This window comes from Anopheles cruzii, chromosome 3 (assembly GCF_943734635.1).
Source record: "Anopheles cruzii chromosome 3, idAnoCruzAS_RS32_06, whole genome shotgun sequence".
NCBI lineage: Eukaryota > Metazoa > Arthropoda > Insecta > Diptera > Culicidae > Anopheles > Anopheles cruzii.
Genome location: NC_069145.1, coordinates 38,317,175 through 38,333,916, shown reverse-complemented (window position 1 = coordinate 38,333,916; position 16,742 = coordinate 38,317,175).

Here is a 16,742-nt window from a genome sequence, read left to right as displayed (position 1 = left end):
TGTCATTCCTTTGTAGCCTGCGTTGCTCACCTTCTTCCGGAGGTCCCGAATTCTTACCCAATTCGCTCACTGATTGGCACGCGACTTTCCTCGCAGTCGGTAAAAAGGTCACCACAATCGCGCGCTCTATTGTTTCCCGGTGCGATGAAGCTGATTACCGCAAAACTCGACCCGACAAAAAACGATCAACTTTACACCCCCATTACGCTGGCACCGACGAGTTTTAAGGGGGCCGGCGCCGGTGAGCATAGTTATCCTGCTCATTAGACGAGCGTAATTGATTACTTTACGACCGATGCTCGTTAATTGCGGGAGGTTAATGGATTTCTCGTGTTGGCCGCCGGTGGTTGCCGGTGGTCGGTTGATGGGCAACTAACCCAGTGGGCCGTGCGTTTATGTTAATACACGCATCGCATCGACAACAGAGCGCGCTCGGTCCGAGCAGGAAGCGAACGCGAAATCAACAAAATGGTTGATCGCGGCCCGGGCAATAATATAACCCATCGATCCAAAAACGAAAACTTTCACCCAAAATTTAAACAAAAAAACGGAGGCCCGTGGAAACCATTTTGTTCTTCACTTTCGCGGCCTCGGTCGGACCAGATCATAATCAGGCCTTCTCTCGCTCTCTGGAGGATGAAGACATGTGCGCATTTCGTTACGAGTTTTCGATGAAAAGCCGGCTCGGTTGGTCAGCTCGGCTCGATCGAGATAGTGAAACTTTCCTGCTCATCGACAAGATTTAGGCTAATTTTTGGTGGCTAATTCTACACGTTTGATCTCAAAATTAAACTCATCCAGTCGTATTGGCTGCATCGTGCAAAGCCGACACCTGGCGATGAATTTATTCCTTTTTTTGTGACTTAATAATTCAAAAGAAAATTATTTTCCCGGGGAAAGCCGTTTCGGTCGGGGTTGGTTTCGAGCTTCGCCAATTTCGTAGCCGTTTTTAATGCTACTGTGTGCTACTTATCAGTGGTCCAACAGTTTAAGGTGACCAATACTTTTACGGAAGAGCATCGTTCTGATGAACTAATGACTGAGGCCTAATTTGGTGCCATTGATCATCGTCCTAAAAATGTGAGAATTAAACATGGTGTTGGACAGTGGATGAAGATTAAAGAATCGGTCAAGGCTTCTTGCCAGCACATGTCTACCAATTGACTGGGAAGTCAGCTTCTCATGTTGTTTTATTTGTCTCCTAAATGCTGAGTCGTAAAAATCTTACCTAATCTCTAGTTATCAACAACCTAGTGCAGTGGTTTCGATGTCGAGGGATTCTGTATAAATGAGGACCATACTATCGGTATGCTAGTGCGATGTCTTTCTAACACATTCCAGTCAAGCAACGCTCGCCTGTAATTCACAAGCTTTAATATTTTTTTTTTATTATTATTGGACGTATTAAGCATCAACTCTAAGCGTTTAGCTTAAAGCGTCAAGTTGAAGCAATGTCAGGATTCGGGCTGACGTCTTTCGCATAGAAACCAATAAATCGGTGCACAGACGGATTACCGAACCACAATTAATATTAAATTTTGTATTAAAACGCTGTTAGTTCATTCTTTAATTACAAAACGAAGCTCTACATTAATGAAGTACTTCGTACGGTTTTGACCGTTTAGCAGAAAGTTGAATTTTTGGACCTTGTTCATACATCGGGCACAGCATAGGATCGCAACTCCAATTATTGGTATTCCATGTATTCTGGATTTGATTAACTGTTGTGTGTCCTTCGTGTAGCTAACGACGTTTGCGTTTGTCGTCTGAATAGCTGTATAAAATAAGCAAAATTTAAATTAGTAATTGAGGGAACTCCCCTTCGAATAACCAGCTGCCGGGATCACAGCTCCTGCTGGGAACTGCCGGTCGCCCGGAGGATGCTGCTGTCGGTGGGCAATGGCGTGACGTGCGGTGGCCATGGCCCCCCCGGGGTGTGAACTGGAATAAAGTGCACTGCATTTGTGTGCCTCGCTATGAGCTGCCTGTGGGTCATCTCGGGGTTGCCGTGAAGCTGTGAAGTAAAACCGCGCCGTCGATTAATTTTCTCTTTTCATCCCGCGCCAGACCGGGCCTAGGCCCGGCCCGGCCGCCGCTGGTCACTAACCTACTGTTCTACATAGCGGTCCCGCTTTTGCGGTTGTTTCGAGTTGGCTTCGCCGCATGCAGTGCATATGTCATGTTGGTCCCTCCACCGTGAGTCCACTTCGGTTCCACGGCCGGCGGGCAGAGAACTGTAGCAATCGCTAACACCTTGACTTTAGGCACGGCCAGCGGACTTTCCGGACCGGATACCCCCGGGCGGCGGCTCGGGAGGTGTTGCGAATTGCGGTGCCCAGCAGGGGAGTACCGACCGCCGAACAGGTGAGGTCGCTGACCTCCGTTCGTTCGCGCGTCCGCTCGGCAATTTCTTTCTCTCCTTTTTGGCCGATACCAGTTCCGGTTATTCCGGAGTCCGCGCGTGTGCTTGACTTTTCCTTTCTGCTCACGTGCTGCGCGGAGGAAAACGAATCGCAGCGCAGCATGCATCTTGTCCGGCTGTTTTTTTTTTCTTCTGTTGTTGTTGTTTGGTTTCGCCCGGCTCGCCCGGCTCGCCCGGTTTTGCTCTCCCGCCCGCCACAAGACCCAAGGATCTGCTGCAAGACGCCACGGCCAAACCGGACACCTTCACCGTGTGCGGGGAGCCACTTTTTGCAGAGTCCAGTTTGGCCGATTTGCGCGCGCTATTGATCGTTCAATCCGACGCGGCGCGTTCGTAAACGGTGGCAGCAGAAATTGCAGCCATCGTTAAAATGCCGCGGAGTTGGCTGGAGGAGGTGTTTAACTTTTACTTTTCAACCGAACCCATTTCGCCGAATGGCGGGCCCGGCGCTTCTCGGAGAAGGAGGCTTTTCGGAGGCATTCACAAAAGCGGTGACCGGTTCTCGCGTGTAAACAATGTTTGGAGTCTGCCCCGGATAAACCCTGTGGGCGCGATACGTCAGAGAAGTTGAAGACAAACTACCGTTGGCCAAACATTTTGCATTAAATATTGTGTTGTTAATTGATTTTTGGTGAATTCGTAGCAAATGCTGTTAACGCTTGAAGGAAGGAAATGTTTAACAGTGAGCAAACAACCACAACACAAGCTTTCGGATGGAAGATGTCGGCCGCGACGCTCCAAGAATAGAGGAAAAGACCGTCAAAATAAAGTAATTTGTGGCTAAAAAAACATTGTAGGGCGTTGAGAGATCGAAGACAAGTGTAGGACGTTCCGAAGGATATACAGCTGATGAATTGGCGAAGCTTTAGTCGAAAGATCCAATAAGAATCGTAGTCATCACCTTATTCCTATGTTCCATTCGTTTTTTAATTTTTTTACAGGGTGATACCAAAATTCACAATCATCGTTGCAATTCTATTTCAAAGATATTAATCGTGAAGTTAAAGATAAAAAACAAAGGAGTTGCCGAGTGTCTGGAAACACCTACGTACTAGGTGGCCGTTGTAGTTCTAGGCTGAAATGTTGTTTCACTGTCAGCTGACACAAGCAGAGCCTTCAAAGCGGAACACAATGCTGCTCCAGGCGAAATGCGGAATCTACCTACACCTACGACGTTCGACCTACACTCTTCGACCGTCGCCTCAACAATCCGCTTCAAGTTTACTTTCCGTTTCTTATTTATAGCCGATTCCGCAGCTTGACCAATTAATTCCAGTCCGCCTGTGACACTTGTGTTTACAGGAATTGGAAAGGATCCCCGTTTTAAGCCCTGGCCCTGAGTGAATAACGCAATTCTTGCTGGCGTTATTTTCATTCTGCCAAATACAGACTTTCTTTTGGTCGGCCGATTAAGGACACATTTGGGTCCGGTTGGTAGTTGCGTGGTAGTTGGGTATGTCTTCATATCATTCGCTTTCTTTCAAGTGTGTTATTGGACACCTCGTTCCAGGTCAGTGCGAGAGACGCATTCTGCACTTTTCCTTTTTGTGGACCCAGCCAGGCAGTCGATCCTGACATTTCATCATCCAGTTCCGGTAAGAATTCGCATCCTTACGGACACTTTCGTTGGTCGAACCAGTGTTGCGTGCTGTGGTTTCCCCGTGCGCCTCGTTGTTCACTGCCATTACCATCTTTCTCATGAATTTCCTTCTTCACGGGCCATATGAATCCGTTTGCTACATGCCACTACCGCTAGCTATTGCTGGATGGAAGTGTGGGGCCGAGCAGGCCTTCAGCAGTCTCTGGGCCACCATGGAAGGGCGCATTTTGTTGCGCAGTCCTGTGGGACCGGAGGCCAGTAATGAGTTTTCGCCTCCGGAAAGCCGGTTTTTCTGTTGCGTCTCGTATTTCAAGCTCATTGCCAAGATCAAAAGCACAGATCGGCGTGACGTGAAGAAGCTCCATTAACACACACACACACACACACCCTTCTGCCGACGTACTTCACAGGCTCGCTAACCCTTCAAGGGGCATTGGGAATGATTTCGTCGAAAAGAAGGTGGCCGTTTTGTGGCCATCGAATGGCTTCACCCGGAGAGTTCGTCCGAAGAGTGCGTTGGAGAGTTTTCCTTCAATATTTATCCAGCGATAGCAACGAGTCACCACGCGCTACCTGCTTAAAGCGCTGCCCAGGACACGGTGCTGTATCCCCCCGAAGGGTTTCCGGGTAAGCATCTCACCCAGCGGCCGTACGCCAAGCCTCTCGCCTAGCCTGGCCGGAAGCCGTCGCTTTGCTTCCGTTTGTTGACCTTCCGTCGGTTTTTTTGGGGCCGGCGAAACTTTTCGCGGTCTCGTTGCGCGGAACCGGGATCATCCGCCCAACACACATCATCGTCGCTCCCTATTTACGTAACACGTCACCCACACTGAGTCGCACCCTAATTGGGGTTTCCATTGAGGCCACCCCCGCTGGGAGCGCGGGAATAATTAGGAAACCGTTCACCCCTCGGAGAATCGGGCTCCGGTGGTGGGCGGTATCTTAAAGGGCTCTGCACCGTAAAGAGCACACAAAAACCATCCACAGAACCGGATGAGCTCGGTGATCCGGATGTGTGTGTGTGTGTGTGTGGGTCGCGAGGAAACTGTGGCGCACCATCGGTGGTGAGTTAAAAGAAAGGGAAAATTTCACTCCCTCTCTGAGGTGGCGCAACCCAACGGAAAACGGAAAGTGAAATCTTCCCCCTCCCCCCCGATGGCGGGACAGATGGAAAATTTTCTCCCAAAGATGAAAAGCGTCTCCGCCGGGCGGCTACAATGGGAATTAATCATCTCCGTTTTGGATGAAGATGTTAATCACTGCGCAGTGGCGGCTTCCGATGGCTCGCTACAAAGGGCTTCGGGGCGGCCGTTGGGCGTGATTGGGTGGATTGGCCATTTTTTGCCAGATCCCTCTCCGAGTTAATGCACTTCTTCAACTACCAACTACCGCCCGGGTTCCGTTTGGTTTTTAATTTCTTTCTGCGTACGGCCAGGTAGGAAGAAAGGCCACGGCCGAAGCGGCCAAGAGCGATCGGTTTATGATGCCGAATCGAGTTAATAAGTGAAGAGAAATCGCCATTACGTGGAGCCCGGGATGCGAGCAAGTTTTTGGCACGTGGCCATCGACTAGTGGCGCACCGAATGTGACCTCCCTTCTCCCGCCCGTCGGAATCACCATCGAATCGCAGTGCATAAATCACGTGGCACCACACGCGCGTCCGTTTGCGCGATAAATTTTGTGGCTCGCCGTCCTCGCCGCCGTTGCGGTAAACGTATCGAAGATAAGCGTAACGTTTGGGGTCGACTGGATGGAGAATTTATTTACTTCCCATTTCCGACGGCCGGTGGCGCCAGTCGAAGTATGAGTTATGCTCGGCATTTCGGGCCCATCGCTTGCGGCGGGCGACTGTCGTAAAGTAGAACTTTGCTAGCTCAGCGGACTGGAGTGCGTAGTAAAAGATTATGCCTTCGCAAGCAACATAAAAGTGCTATGGCTCCACGATCGAGCATCGTAGCACCGGCGTGGGCCGGCGTAACGAGCGTAACCAGACCTTGACGCCGGTGTGTGGCCGGGCCCGGGAATGCAAATTAATGTTTTCTTTGCCCCATTACCCAGTGTGTGATTATTCAATTGACAAAGGTGCCCGCGGGGGGAGCACCTGCGCCGGCGGCTCCATCATCGCACGCGTGTCACTAATCTTCAGATGATGGTACTTTAGCACTTCCCGCGAGCGCGGTCCCCAAGTGATGGGCGTCTTGGCGCCTCTAATTAACCGCCATTATAACAGGCAGCAAGAGGGGGAAAGAAGAAGAAGGCACGGCGAGGGAGGGGTCTTTCCGACCGTGGCTGGATGCTTCAGCGGCGTTGATTGTGTTATCACGAAGTAGGACGATAAAGTGCAGCTAACGATAGCACGTGCGAAGGATCTGAAGGTACCTGCTGCTGCACGTGGCAAACCGGAATCGGAAGCGCGAGTGGGAAGCCGTATTTTTTCCTTCGCGGAAGTCCTTTACGGAGCGCCCCCGCCGATAACGGAGCCGCCCGAGTTGCGGCCGTGAATTCATCGTGACTCATTAAACTGCCACTACCTGGCCGGTTATCGACCGGGTTCCGATACTGATTGCAGGAAAGTTCCCGGGAATTTATTGCCACGTGGGCTCATGACATGGACAGTTTATGGGGCCAACGCACTGAGCTGACCCGAACCCGAAAAGTGTGTTTTGAATCGGTTGTTTTTGTTGGACTTTAAACGATTCATACTTCTCCCATTTTCCAGTTTTGTAAATAATTTCGATTTTTATACATTATTTATCCAACAGTCAAGCGGATTTAGCGATTTGTGTAGAGTTCTAGAAGAGTTATCGGATCACCTTCGGCGTCTTCACCATCAGGAGTGATCGTAGACAATCTGTTAGTAAACCATTACGGTGATTTGTTGATAAATCAAAAACATTATTGTGATCGTGAACGAAATGGTCGAAAACAAATATTTCCCGTTTAAGAAAAAAAGCATGCCGAATTTTATATTTTTCTTCTTAAATTGACAAAACCTAATCAATGGGAGTTTAATGTCATCGGCGCTATGACCATGATTTCGTTTAATTTTTTGGATTCCGTTCCGATACATTCAATGTTAACGTTAGCCCACTATCCAGCAGAATCAATTGCCGGAAATGTTCCATTCTTGACCGGATTATCGGCTGATGAATGATAAACTGGGCTGCATTTATGACTTGTGACATGTTTGCATGTCACCAGTTCTATGAATCCTGAAAATTGGAGGGCAACCCTTATGGAGCCTTCAGAACTCTTTCGCCGACTGCATAACTTGGTTCGTTGACCGGTTTCCAAGGTGACGCGTGTCCAAGGTTCATACACACGTTTCATTGTTGCTAAGGGACATTTGGGTGATACTTAGTGTACTTAGCGCCTTCTCCATTATAAGCCTCTCTTATGTGAATATGGGTCATGTATGCATAATCAAGTAAATAATGCAATAAGTAAATAACTTGTTTTCAGATCTCTTTCGTTGGTTACCTTATACTGAATTAGTGGAAAAAGTTCCCTAAATCTTTGCTGTGGATGGAAATTTTACTGTTAGGATGTTACACTGAAGAGTGTAATACAAGTAAAGATGTAATGTAATGTAACACATTCGAAAGACAAACCCGCCAAAAAAGACAACAACCCTCCGTATTCGCAAGATCTGTCACCATGTGACTATTTCCTATTCCTTAAGCTCAAATTTACCATCAAAGGTTGATTTATTGACGATATTCCAGGAATTCAAGCAGCTGTAACACGGGTACTAAACCTACTAACACATAAACGAGCATAACTTTTTTCTATAATCTGTAAACCGATTTGCACGAAATTGGATGCGTTTGAAAGAGGAAGCCCGTATCTTCCAATAAATATGGCTGCATTAATAGTTTAAAAAAATAAATCTCGTTATTTATCGAACACACTCTGTATACTGACCCCAATCGGTGCCAACGAAAGCTTCCAATTTCGTTCAAAAACAATGCACGGCTTTCCGATTTCCACCATCGGTGAACACGTGCGAGTGGGTGGTATTAGCTTCTACCAACGCGCGGTTCTGGGGAGCGATAGTTTAGCCTCCTTTTGTCTATTCCAATAGCTACGAGATCGCCTCGTTCAACAGAAACGGTAAGCTGTTTATTCAATTCACCCCAAATTGGTCTCCAATAACAACCCTCAACCCGCGGTAGGTGCGGCGTGGTACTGAGCAACGGCTCCGCGGAAAGCGATGGCCCCTTCCGACACTTTCGCCCAAACCGAATCGTAGCCGAACCTCATCATAACCCGCGCATTTAGTGATCGCGTTGTTTACACTTCAGCAAAGCTAGACAAACAGCTGATCGTTCGCCCCGCGGAGTCCAAAGGGGGCCACTGTAAACACAGTTTAAAAGCGAAAAAGGAGAACACAATTATCCCTCATCGCACACACACACGCAATGGAGGCATTTTTCTTCGCTCCCATGCTTCTTTGGCGCAGTCACAGATTGATGCTTGGCGCCAGTAACAAGCGCCCCTAAAAAGGCGTAAAACTGGAACAAATCGCGGTGGCACAAGCACTCGAAAAACGCGGGGCCACGGTTTGACTAACCTTGACATACGCGCGCACACCCATTACGCCAACAACCCCCGGGGCCGCCAATTTTGGGAGGCGACATTTACGGCGAGTAATTATGTTTCGTCAACGACGACGACGACCACGCCGGAAGCGGACGCCCATAATGGCGTGTTATTTGATTTATCATGTCCCTCCATGGTCCATGGCCGTGGAAAAGCTTTTTCGGGACGCCGTGATCCATTTGAGAGTTTGGTGTGAAGCGTAAACTTTATCGTCTTGTTCCGCGTTCCACGCCACGGTCGTGTAATTCTCGCCAAAGAGAGCGCCATTTTTTGCCGATAATTGTTTTAATGTCAAACGGAATCGATGGAAGCAGTAAGGCGCAAACGGGGTGGCCATTTCCCGAGAGGGACCAACGTGGGACGCACGATTCCTATGATTGATGGCCGTGCCTGTGCCAAGAATCGTGTTTTATTCCGGCGGCGGCGGCACCTTTTAATTAACCCACTTCGACCGCGGCGACCGCCACCGCCGCCAGCGGCTCCTTGGGCGGCGCGAAAAGCTTTTAGTGTCTTCGGGAGGAGGTAGAGCAGGGGGAAGTGAGCCGGTGGGCGGCGTAGCCAGAGGCCACCGATTCGCTGCACTATCAATTATCAATCACCTGCCATCGCCACCTGCGGCGAACGTCACTTTCGTCCGGCTGTCACTTTTCTTTCCTTCTGAGATGCGCTGGGACCGCCCCCCCCGTACGGTGTCCATTGGTGGGGTCAGGCAGGACGGCGGGCCATGCGGAAACAGACGACGGCAAAGTCCGAAAGCTTCCAGCCAGGTCCGGAACCTGCGCGAAGTCAACATCCTTCGACCTTGACCTTAACCACGTGCCACGGTGCGAGCAGTCGGAGGGCCACCCACCACCGCTAGGGGGGGTGCAGTGGGTGGCCAACACTTTCACATACGGCTGGCGATGATTTCAACGCTCCGCTGCCGTGGCCACCGCTGGAATGTGGACGGCACAAAGGTGTCCCATTCTTATTTTCTCTCCCGGGGCCCGTCGGGCGTGACGTCGACTACGCCACCGCCGCCACAGTGACCTACAAATAAAGCACTGGTGGCCCACACACACACACACACACACACACACACACACGAGTGTGTCCGGGGAGGGAGGGAGAAACTTTTACTCCCGGCCGTCGGTTGTCATTCCACTTTCTGCGCCATTCGGTTCGGCGGCCGGAGAAATTTGTAATTTCATCATTTCGATAAATATTTATTGACACCCGTCGTGGCCGTCGTTTGGCCGCGAAAATCGATGGCCCGACCGACCGAGAATGGGGTCCCGTCCGATGCGGGCGCGGGCCCACCGCTCATTTGCATACTCAATTGCGCGACCTTCCCCGCGATCCCCGGTCTCTTCCAGCGCTCGGTGGTTCTGGGAGAGGGTCGCGCCGTTCAATATTATCCTAATGTTCGGGGTTGGGGTCGGGCCGGGCGGGGTGTGCGTTGGGTGGGACGCACATCTTAAACTTTCCAACATGACACGCCGGTTGGCCGGATGCTGGATGGCCGTGGCCGGCACGATCTATAATTAATAATCATTTATTTTCGGGGGCCCAAATTAATGCTCTCGTTGGGCTAAATAGCTGCCGGCGGGCAACCTTTCGAACCGGGCGTTGGGGGAGCGCGGGCAGCGAACGTGACGGGCCGCGGGTCCACGTGGTCGCTCGCTAAGGCAGGCCATTATGTTGCAGAAATTATTCAAATCGGCAATCTGCTGTGCCAACGGTGTAAGGATGGCTCGTTTTTTGTGATTATTTCACGATGAGCTAAATTATTTATTGCATCTTCCAGCGGAATGTGGATTTTTCTTAAACTAACTCAACCGAACTAACTTTTGGAAATTTCAAACTTTTGACCCCTAAATTTAGCGAAGCGTTAAAAGAATGGAGTATAATAAGTAACCTAATTTTTGTTTTGAAAAAGTATCGCTGCTTTAACAGGACTGCTTTATCTGTTCAATTTCGGGACGGTTTCAGGACTGCTTTAACTGTTCAAAACCTTACAACTTTAAAATGGTATTAAATAAAGCTAGCGAATTTCAGCCCCGTCTGTCTTGTACGACTTCTTCAGCTCTTGGGTGACCTAATCTAGACCATGAACGCGCTTTCTTCCGCCTACAATTTTTACAAATGTATTGCAAATATTTGTAGTCTTTTTGTTATTTCAATATCCCATTCGACACCATTTTCGTACAGAAGCCGTGCTATTCTAGTTGATATATCAGCTTCGCGTGAGTTTTTCCCTTGAAGTTTGAAATTCTGAAGCAAGTTCGAAACAGAAAGTCTTTCTCTTAGATATTTCTTTCTGTTGCGCAATATCTTTCTGTTAGGTATTGTCAAATCTCAGTAAAATCACGTACACTCATAATGCTGGGCAAAAATGGTGGTCTCCACTTGTTGCTCTACAAATATTGAACCATCACAGTATTTGGCCTTTCGTTGGCCTTCGTGCCTTCAATTTTAGTTGCGTGATTGTCCAGCTTTTCCCCAAAACTCGAGAGGCTTCCCAGTTTGTACAAGTTCGTATATATTCCAAAATATGGTTGTCAATCAGTAATTGGAAAGCATTACTTACATTCCTGCTCATAATGTATCTTTTAGTATGTGCTATAGACCTGTGATGAAGTACTCTGAAAAGGTAATCTACCAGCAATATCTCCTTCTTCAATTCTTGTCCAAATAGTTCGGTATGAAGCAATTTCAGTTTGCTTCTGAGTTAATTAATTAAGTTAATTCCACGTTTGTCTTTAGAACTGGAAGGGAATCGCATGCATCGTCTCTTGCGTATGTTTGGAATCTGTGTTGTATTTGTCGGGAGTTTCCTCATCGCTCAAGTAGTACTGTCTTGTGGATAAATTTGTCTATCTAGAAATTCACCGTCTGTATCATATAATTCTCTTTCCACACCTGAACCAGTCATTTTGACTGTATTAATGTGTGTAGGTATTCTCTTCGTATAGCTATTAAAGTCATATATTTTCGGACAGCAAATGTTACTTGTATTGGGAATTTCGAATTGAAATTGCACGATTGACATATTAAGGAGCATAAAAACTGCAACCCAAAGTACGGCATCAATCATGGCCGAATCTAATATTGATGTTCTAGTCTTTTTACTTTGAAATAATGATTAAAGTCGGTAGCACAAAAGACTATCCCATAGGAAGCCCACCTTTAGTGGCCCCATCAGCCACAGATAAAGCGACTCATTAATTTGGTCAGCACCGTGTGCGCACACAATCATACGTACGGGTGCCGTTTGTTCATTTGATGGATCGGTTTCAGAAACGCCACTGAGCATTAGCGGATTTTCCGGCGCTACCCGAGCCACGCCGGTCGGAAACGCCATTACGCTCCAATCACCATTACGCGTGATGTGTTGGTGATTTTTCAAACGTCCACCCGGCTCCGGTTCAAAGCCTTGGCGTCGGTGTCGCTAACCAAACGCACCGTCGAATGCTCATCGCAACCGTGACACGCGCAACGGCCATTTATCACGCGGTCGGGTGGTCCGCAAAATATGCACAAGTGCACCGGGTCCGTCCGGCGCGACCTAAAGCAGCCATCAAATATGCACCCGACGATACGCTCCGGATTAATGACGAAACTTGTCCACGTCTTCGGCCAGCCGCGCGGAGGTCTGCGTATGCTGCTCACCCACCGGTGCAGCATAAAAAGAAAGTGTTGTTTTGTTTTGCTTTTCAATGGGGTCCCACATTGAAAGCGTTTGGTTTGGGTTTTCACTGGCGTTGGGTTCGGCGTAGGGTGTATCCCCAAGGTGTCACCTTTCCGGTGTTGGATATCGATCCTCCCGTTGAAGGGCACCGGCACTGTGATGGGAAATTGATAAGGAGTCGCCCGAAAGCGGAGGCTGCAGAAAAGTGGGTCTAAGACCCTAGGAGAAGATGCCACGGCCACCGATAACGGTCCACGTTCCGACCGTTTTCGGGGATGCTTTTGGGTGGCACAAATTGGGGCGGTTCCAGTTTACTTTCTCGCCGGTTGTCCCGTCGCCGGATTCGGTGTCACCTTCGTTGAGAGGAATTTGGGTTTTAATCTCGGTTTGTAATCATTTTCCATCAATTGTTTCGGTAAACGACGCTCGGCGGCGTCGATGTACTACGTGCTTCATTTCTTTAATGGTTTTTATGTTGCCCGATACGGCGCCACCGAATGGAAACAGTACAAGAAATTTCAATAACGTTGTACCGAGAAATGGGCGTGAGGGTTCCCGGTAAGTTTTAATTAAATATCTGTTGCTCGACTTCGTACCTTGCTACTGACGGTGATTCCAATTCTTCAATGTTTTTTTACATTGGCTCTCTACAAAAACGGAGGAGAATAAGTTCCATACCATAATGTCTGTCTGGATGAAGCTTGTTGTTGAATTGTTCTTCAAAAAATGCCAAAACCAAACGAAAATAAAGAAATGAAAATAAATGATGATCCCTTTGGCGTTGTTCGGGCATCAAAATCGAACAGTCGAACGGCTGCAAATCGTACTCAGATTTTAAAATGCGTTATGCAAATCAGTACCAAACGCTGAATCAAATACGGATCCGAATTCCAGTCAGATTTTTAATTTACAAAGTTCGCATTGTTGGAGTTTATTGTGTTATGCGCAACGTTTTGATCACTTCATCCACAATCGTTTGCCATTGCCAGCCATTGCTGCGGATAATTCTCTCGTAGTTTTTCGGCGAATGAAGATTTATTCACTGTTTTGTTCTTAAATGGTAGTACAGTCCTACGATTAAAGGCGGGCACGTGCTTGGCCGTGCCGATTTCGCTGCTGAATCACAGCTTTTGTGTAGGGTTTCCCTTTTTACGTTCAGGTTGGGGAAATAGTCATGGACGTTTTCCACGATAGATCCCTATAGTGATCGAAATCTCGTGAAGTATCGATCGTACAGTTTTAAGCTTAGGCTCGATTTAAAGCTGATATTTTACACATGAAAAAATGCTCTCATTGTTTTTCGTCATCAGACAGCAGACCTGTAATCGAAAATATCGATAAAATCACAGAAATAATTGAAGTTGATCGGCATGTTAGAAATCAGAGAATTGGCCAGAAGCTAAATATTAAGCATCAAATAGTTTTTGGTCATTTACGCAAAGCTGGATTCACGAAGAAGCTCGATGTTTGTGTGTCACATCAATTGACACCGAAAAACATGATGGATCGAATTGCTATCTGCGAATTTTGCCAAACGTAACGAAATCGACCCATTTCTCGACCGTCCCTTCGGACTATTGAAAATCTGTTTAATATAGTTTTGAAATTGACGCAAAAAACGTCTATGACTTTTTCCCCAACCTAATATTTACCGCATTCGAATCACGTTTCGGGTGATTCTGAATTTTGCGCCTAAATGTAGGCAATCGAACGTGAGGTTTCGGTTTAAGCGTTTTTACCTGAGTCGACATAATAATCGATCGGCGACTCTTCGTCCGACGTTTCTATGAAAATTCAGATGGAAAACGTTTTTTATTGTTTGAATTTGTGATTTCTGCCCTTTAAATATCGGCTGTTGCCGTACGCACGTGGAGGCAACAGGTGCCAAAATATTTCGGAGCTAGCTCTTATTGGTTTTGTTGCCAGCTTGTGCCAGGTGTAATGTATTTTTTAAGCATCCAACGTTTGATGAGCGATCTGTAATAAATTCATCCTTATATTGTTTTTCTTTTTCATGGTAAAGCTTATTGTAGGTTTCAATAAAATGCGTGTTGAATCCGTGTTTGCTTTTTGTGATCGTTTATGAGGTGTTTGCCAAGTCCGTTTGATTCTGGGACCATCATCAACCCAACACGAAAGCATCTGGCCTATCCATCATTCCAATGAGATGCTTCCAACGCACGAAGAGGAACGTCTTTCAACAAACACAGCAAGCGCCACTCTCATAGTCGTCGAATGTGCCATCATCATACTGTGGCAGCCAAAACGGTTCGTGAGCCACTCGCTCAACTGGCCTGCGGCTTTGGAACCTACTTACCTCCTTTTCCGGTAGTTTTTCCGCTAGTTTCACAGTCTTTTTTCTTGACCATCGCGCTAGCCGCTGTTCTGTTTTTCGTTCTTGTTTCGTGCGTTTCATGCTGGTTTAAGTATTTATTTTACTTCTTTTTATTTCTGGCTCGCCTGGGACCGCGTACCGGCAATGAACCGTAAATCGCGGCAGGGTGCACGCACGGCACGCAGTGGCCGGCTCGCGGCCGGTCCTGGTAAATCGATTAGAGCAAATTAGATAATCGACTGAAGATCATTGCTGGAAGTGGGCAATCGGGAACGCGCTCCGTTCATTATTTCGATGCTGATCGTTTCACTTTTTTGTTCCATCACATTCGCCTGGGGCTTACCAGTCTTTGTTGTGTTTCTAGTTCATCTGGAAAAGATGCTACGGGCAAGTGCAGGTCCGTGGATTCTTTGGGCTCTGTTTGAACTCAACTTTCTAATATCAGGCATCCGGTCCTTTGCGAAATGACCAATTATTACGGAACACATGTCTGGAAGACGTGCGTGTTCTCCCGTAACAGCCGGAACATAACGCACGATGAGGAAGCGTATCTGAAAATACCAGTCTGAAGTAAGTCAGTGAAAATCTGTGGTTAGAATGTTGTGTTGTGAGCCACAGAGTAGAAAAAGCCGCAAAACCAATTACCGAAATGAGATCTTCGCGGAGTTGGGTTATGTTAGATTAACCATGATTCGACCAATTTCTGCACCGTATTGAGCACACAATGGAGCACGTAGGATCTCGATGGATTAATGGTTCAAGCAAAAACAAAATTGCCCAAAGATCCAGAACGGTTGTACGTGTCCATGTTTAATAGGTTGAGGTTTTGGAGTATATCGGAATTGGTTTCGGCTATCATTCATGTACGATTTATTGTACAGAGAAAAATCGTTCTTCAATAACAGATGATTTGATCGAAAATTTAATCAACCCAAATCAATACATGAAATTAATGAAATTAATATTCACATCATCACGTCGATTTAAGAAGCAGACACCCAAGAAACCATAGGAGCACTTAAACCAACCATGTCGGCACGTCATCTTGAGATGTGAGCCCGGAACCAGTCAAAATCTCCTGTTACTCGCTCACAATTCCGCAGAGCCGCTTTTCCGTGGCTTTTTGGGAAATTGAACCCGATCTGTGATCGGTGTTTGCGTTCGCGCTTTGTTCGGTTTTGCTTCTGCTTCCGGTTCCTGCAAAACATCGTCACAAAATGCGAACCGGCGAACGGGTTTCAGGTTCGAGAATTTACCCCCAGCAAATCGACGCCAATCGACGGGACGTTACGGACTGAATTGACCCATTTACGGAAGGGCACGGCTTTTCGGGAGGGAGACTGTTCCGCACTACATGCGTAAATCTTGCAGCTGCAAATCCCGTTCCCCCGCTCGCCAGCGAAAGTGAAACCCAACTCAGCCGGCCAATCCGGCCAAAGCAAATCCCCGTGGTCGGAGCAGTAAGGAGAATGAATTGCGTGTTGCTTCATTGTAGCAGGTGTTGCGTCGAATTACAGCCAGCGGCCAATCTTGTTCGCTGCCATCCGTCGTAATAGCGACGAATTTGTCTTGTTACCGGCCACTCCGGGGCAGCCAGCCTTCCAGGTCCACGTTGAACCGCGGCACCCGACGGGAGCGCCGGTAGGAAGTCGGGATGTAACTTAATGGAAACGCCGGCAAATTAGGTTCTTTCCAGTGCCCCATTTGGGTTAATCATCGAGACCCAGTTTTGGGCCCCGTGCCACAAAGACCGGGCAGGAGAACTTGCCCAAATTGCCGCACATCAAGCGAACCACTTGACAGTTCAATTAGTATCCTATCCGCTAAATTACGCATCATAGCGGGACGCAACGATCGAGCGAGAGAGAGAGATTAAAGAAGTGACATGGATCAAGTGACAGCCGAACAAAAAGGAAAGGCGTCATTAGGGTCCCTGCCCACGAGTCCTTGACCGCTTGTTACTTACGGTTGGCTTTTTCCATCATTAGAAAGCATTTTTTTTTTCGGACTATTCCGCGAGGTGCTTTCACTACGTGACACTTGGGGCTCCATCCGGGGAGCCATTGGCTGCGATTTAGGGACGGATTAAATTCTTTTTCACGCACTGCTGAACGCC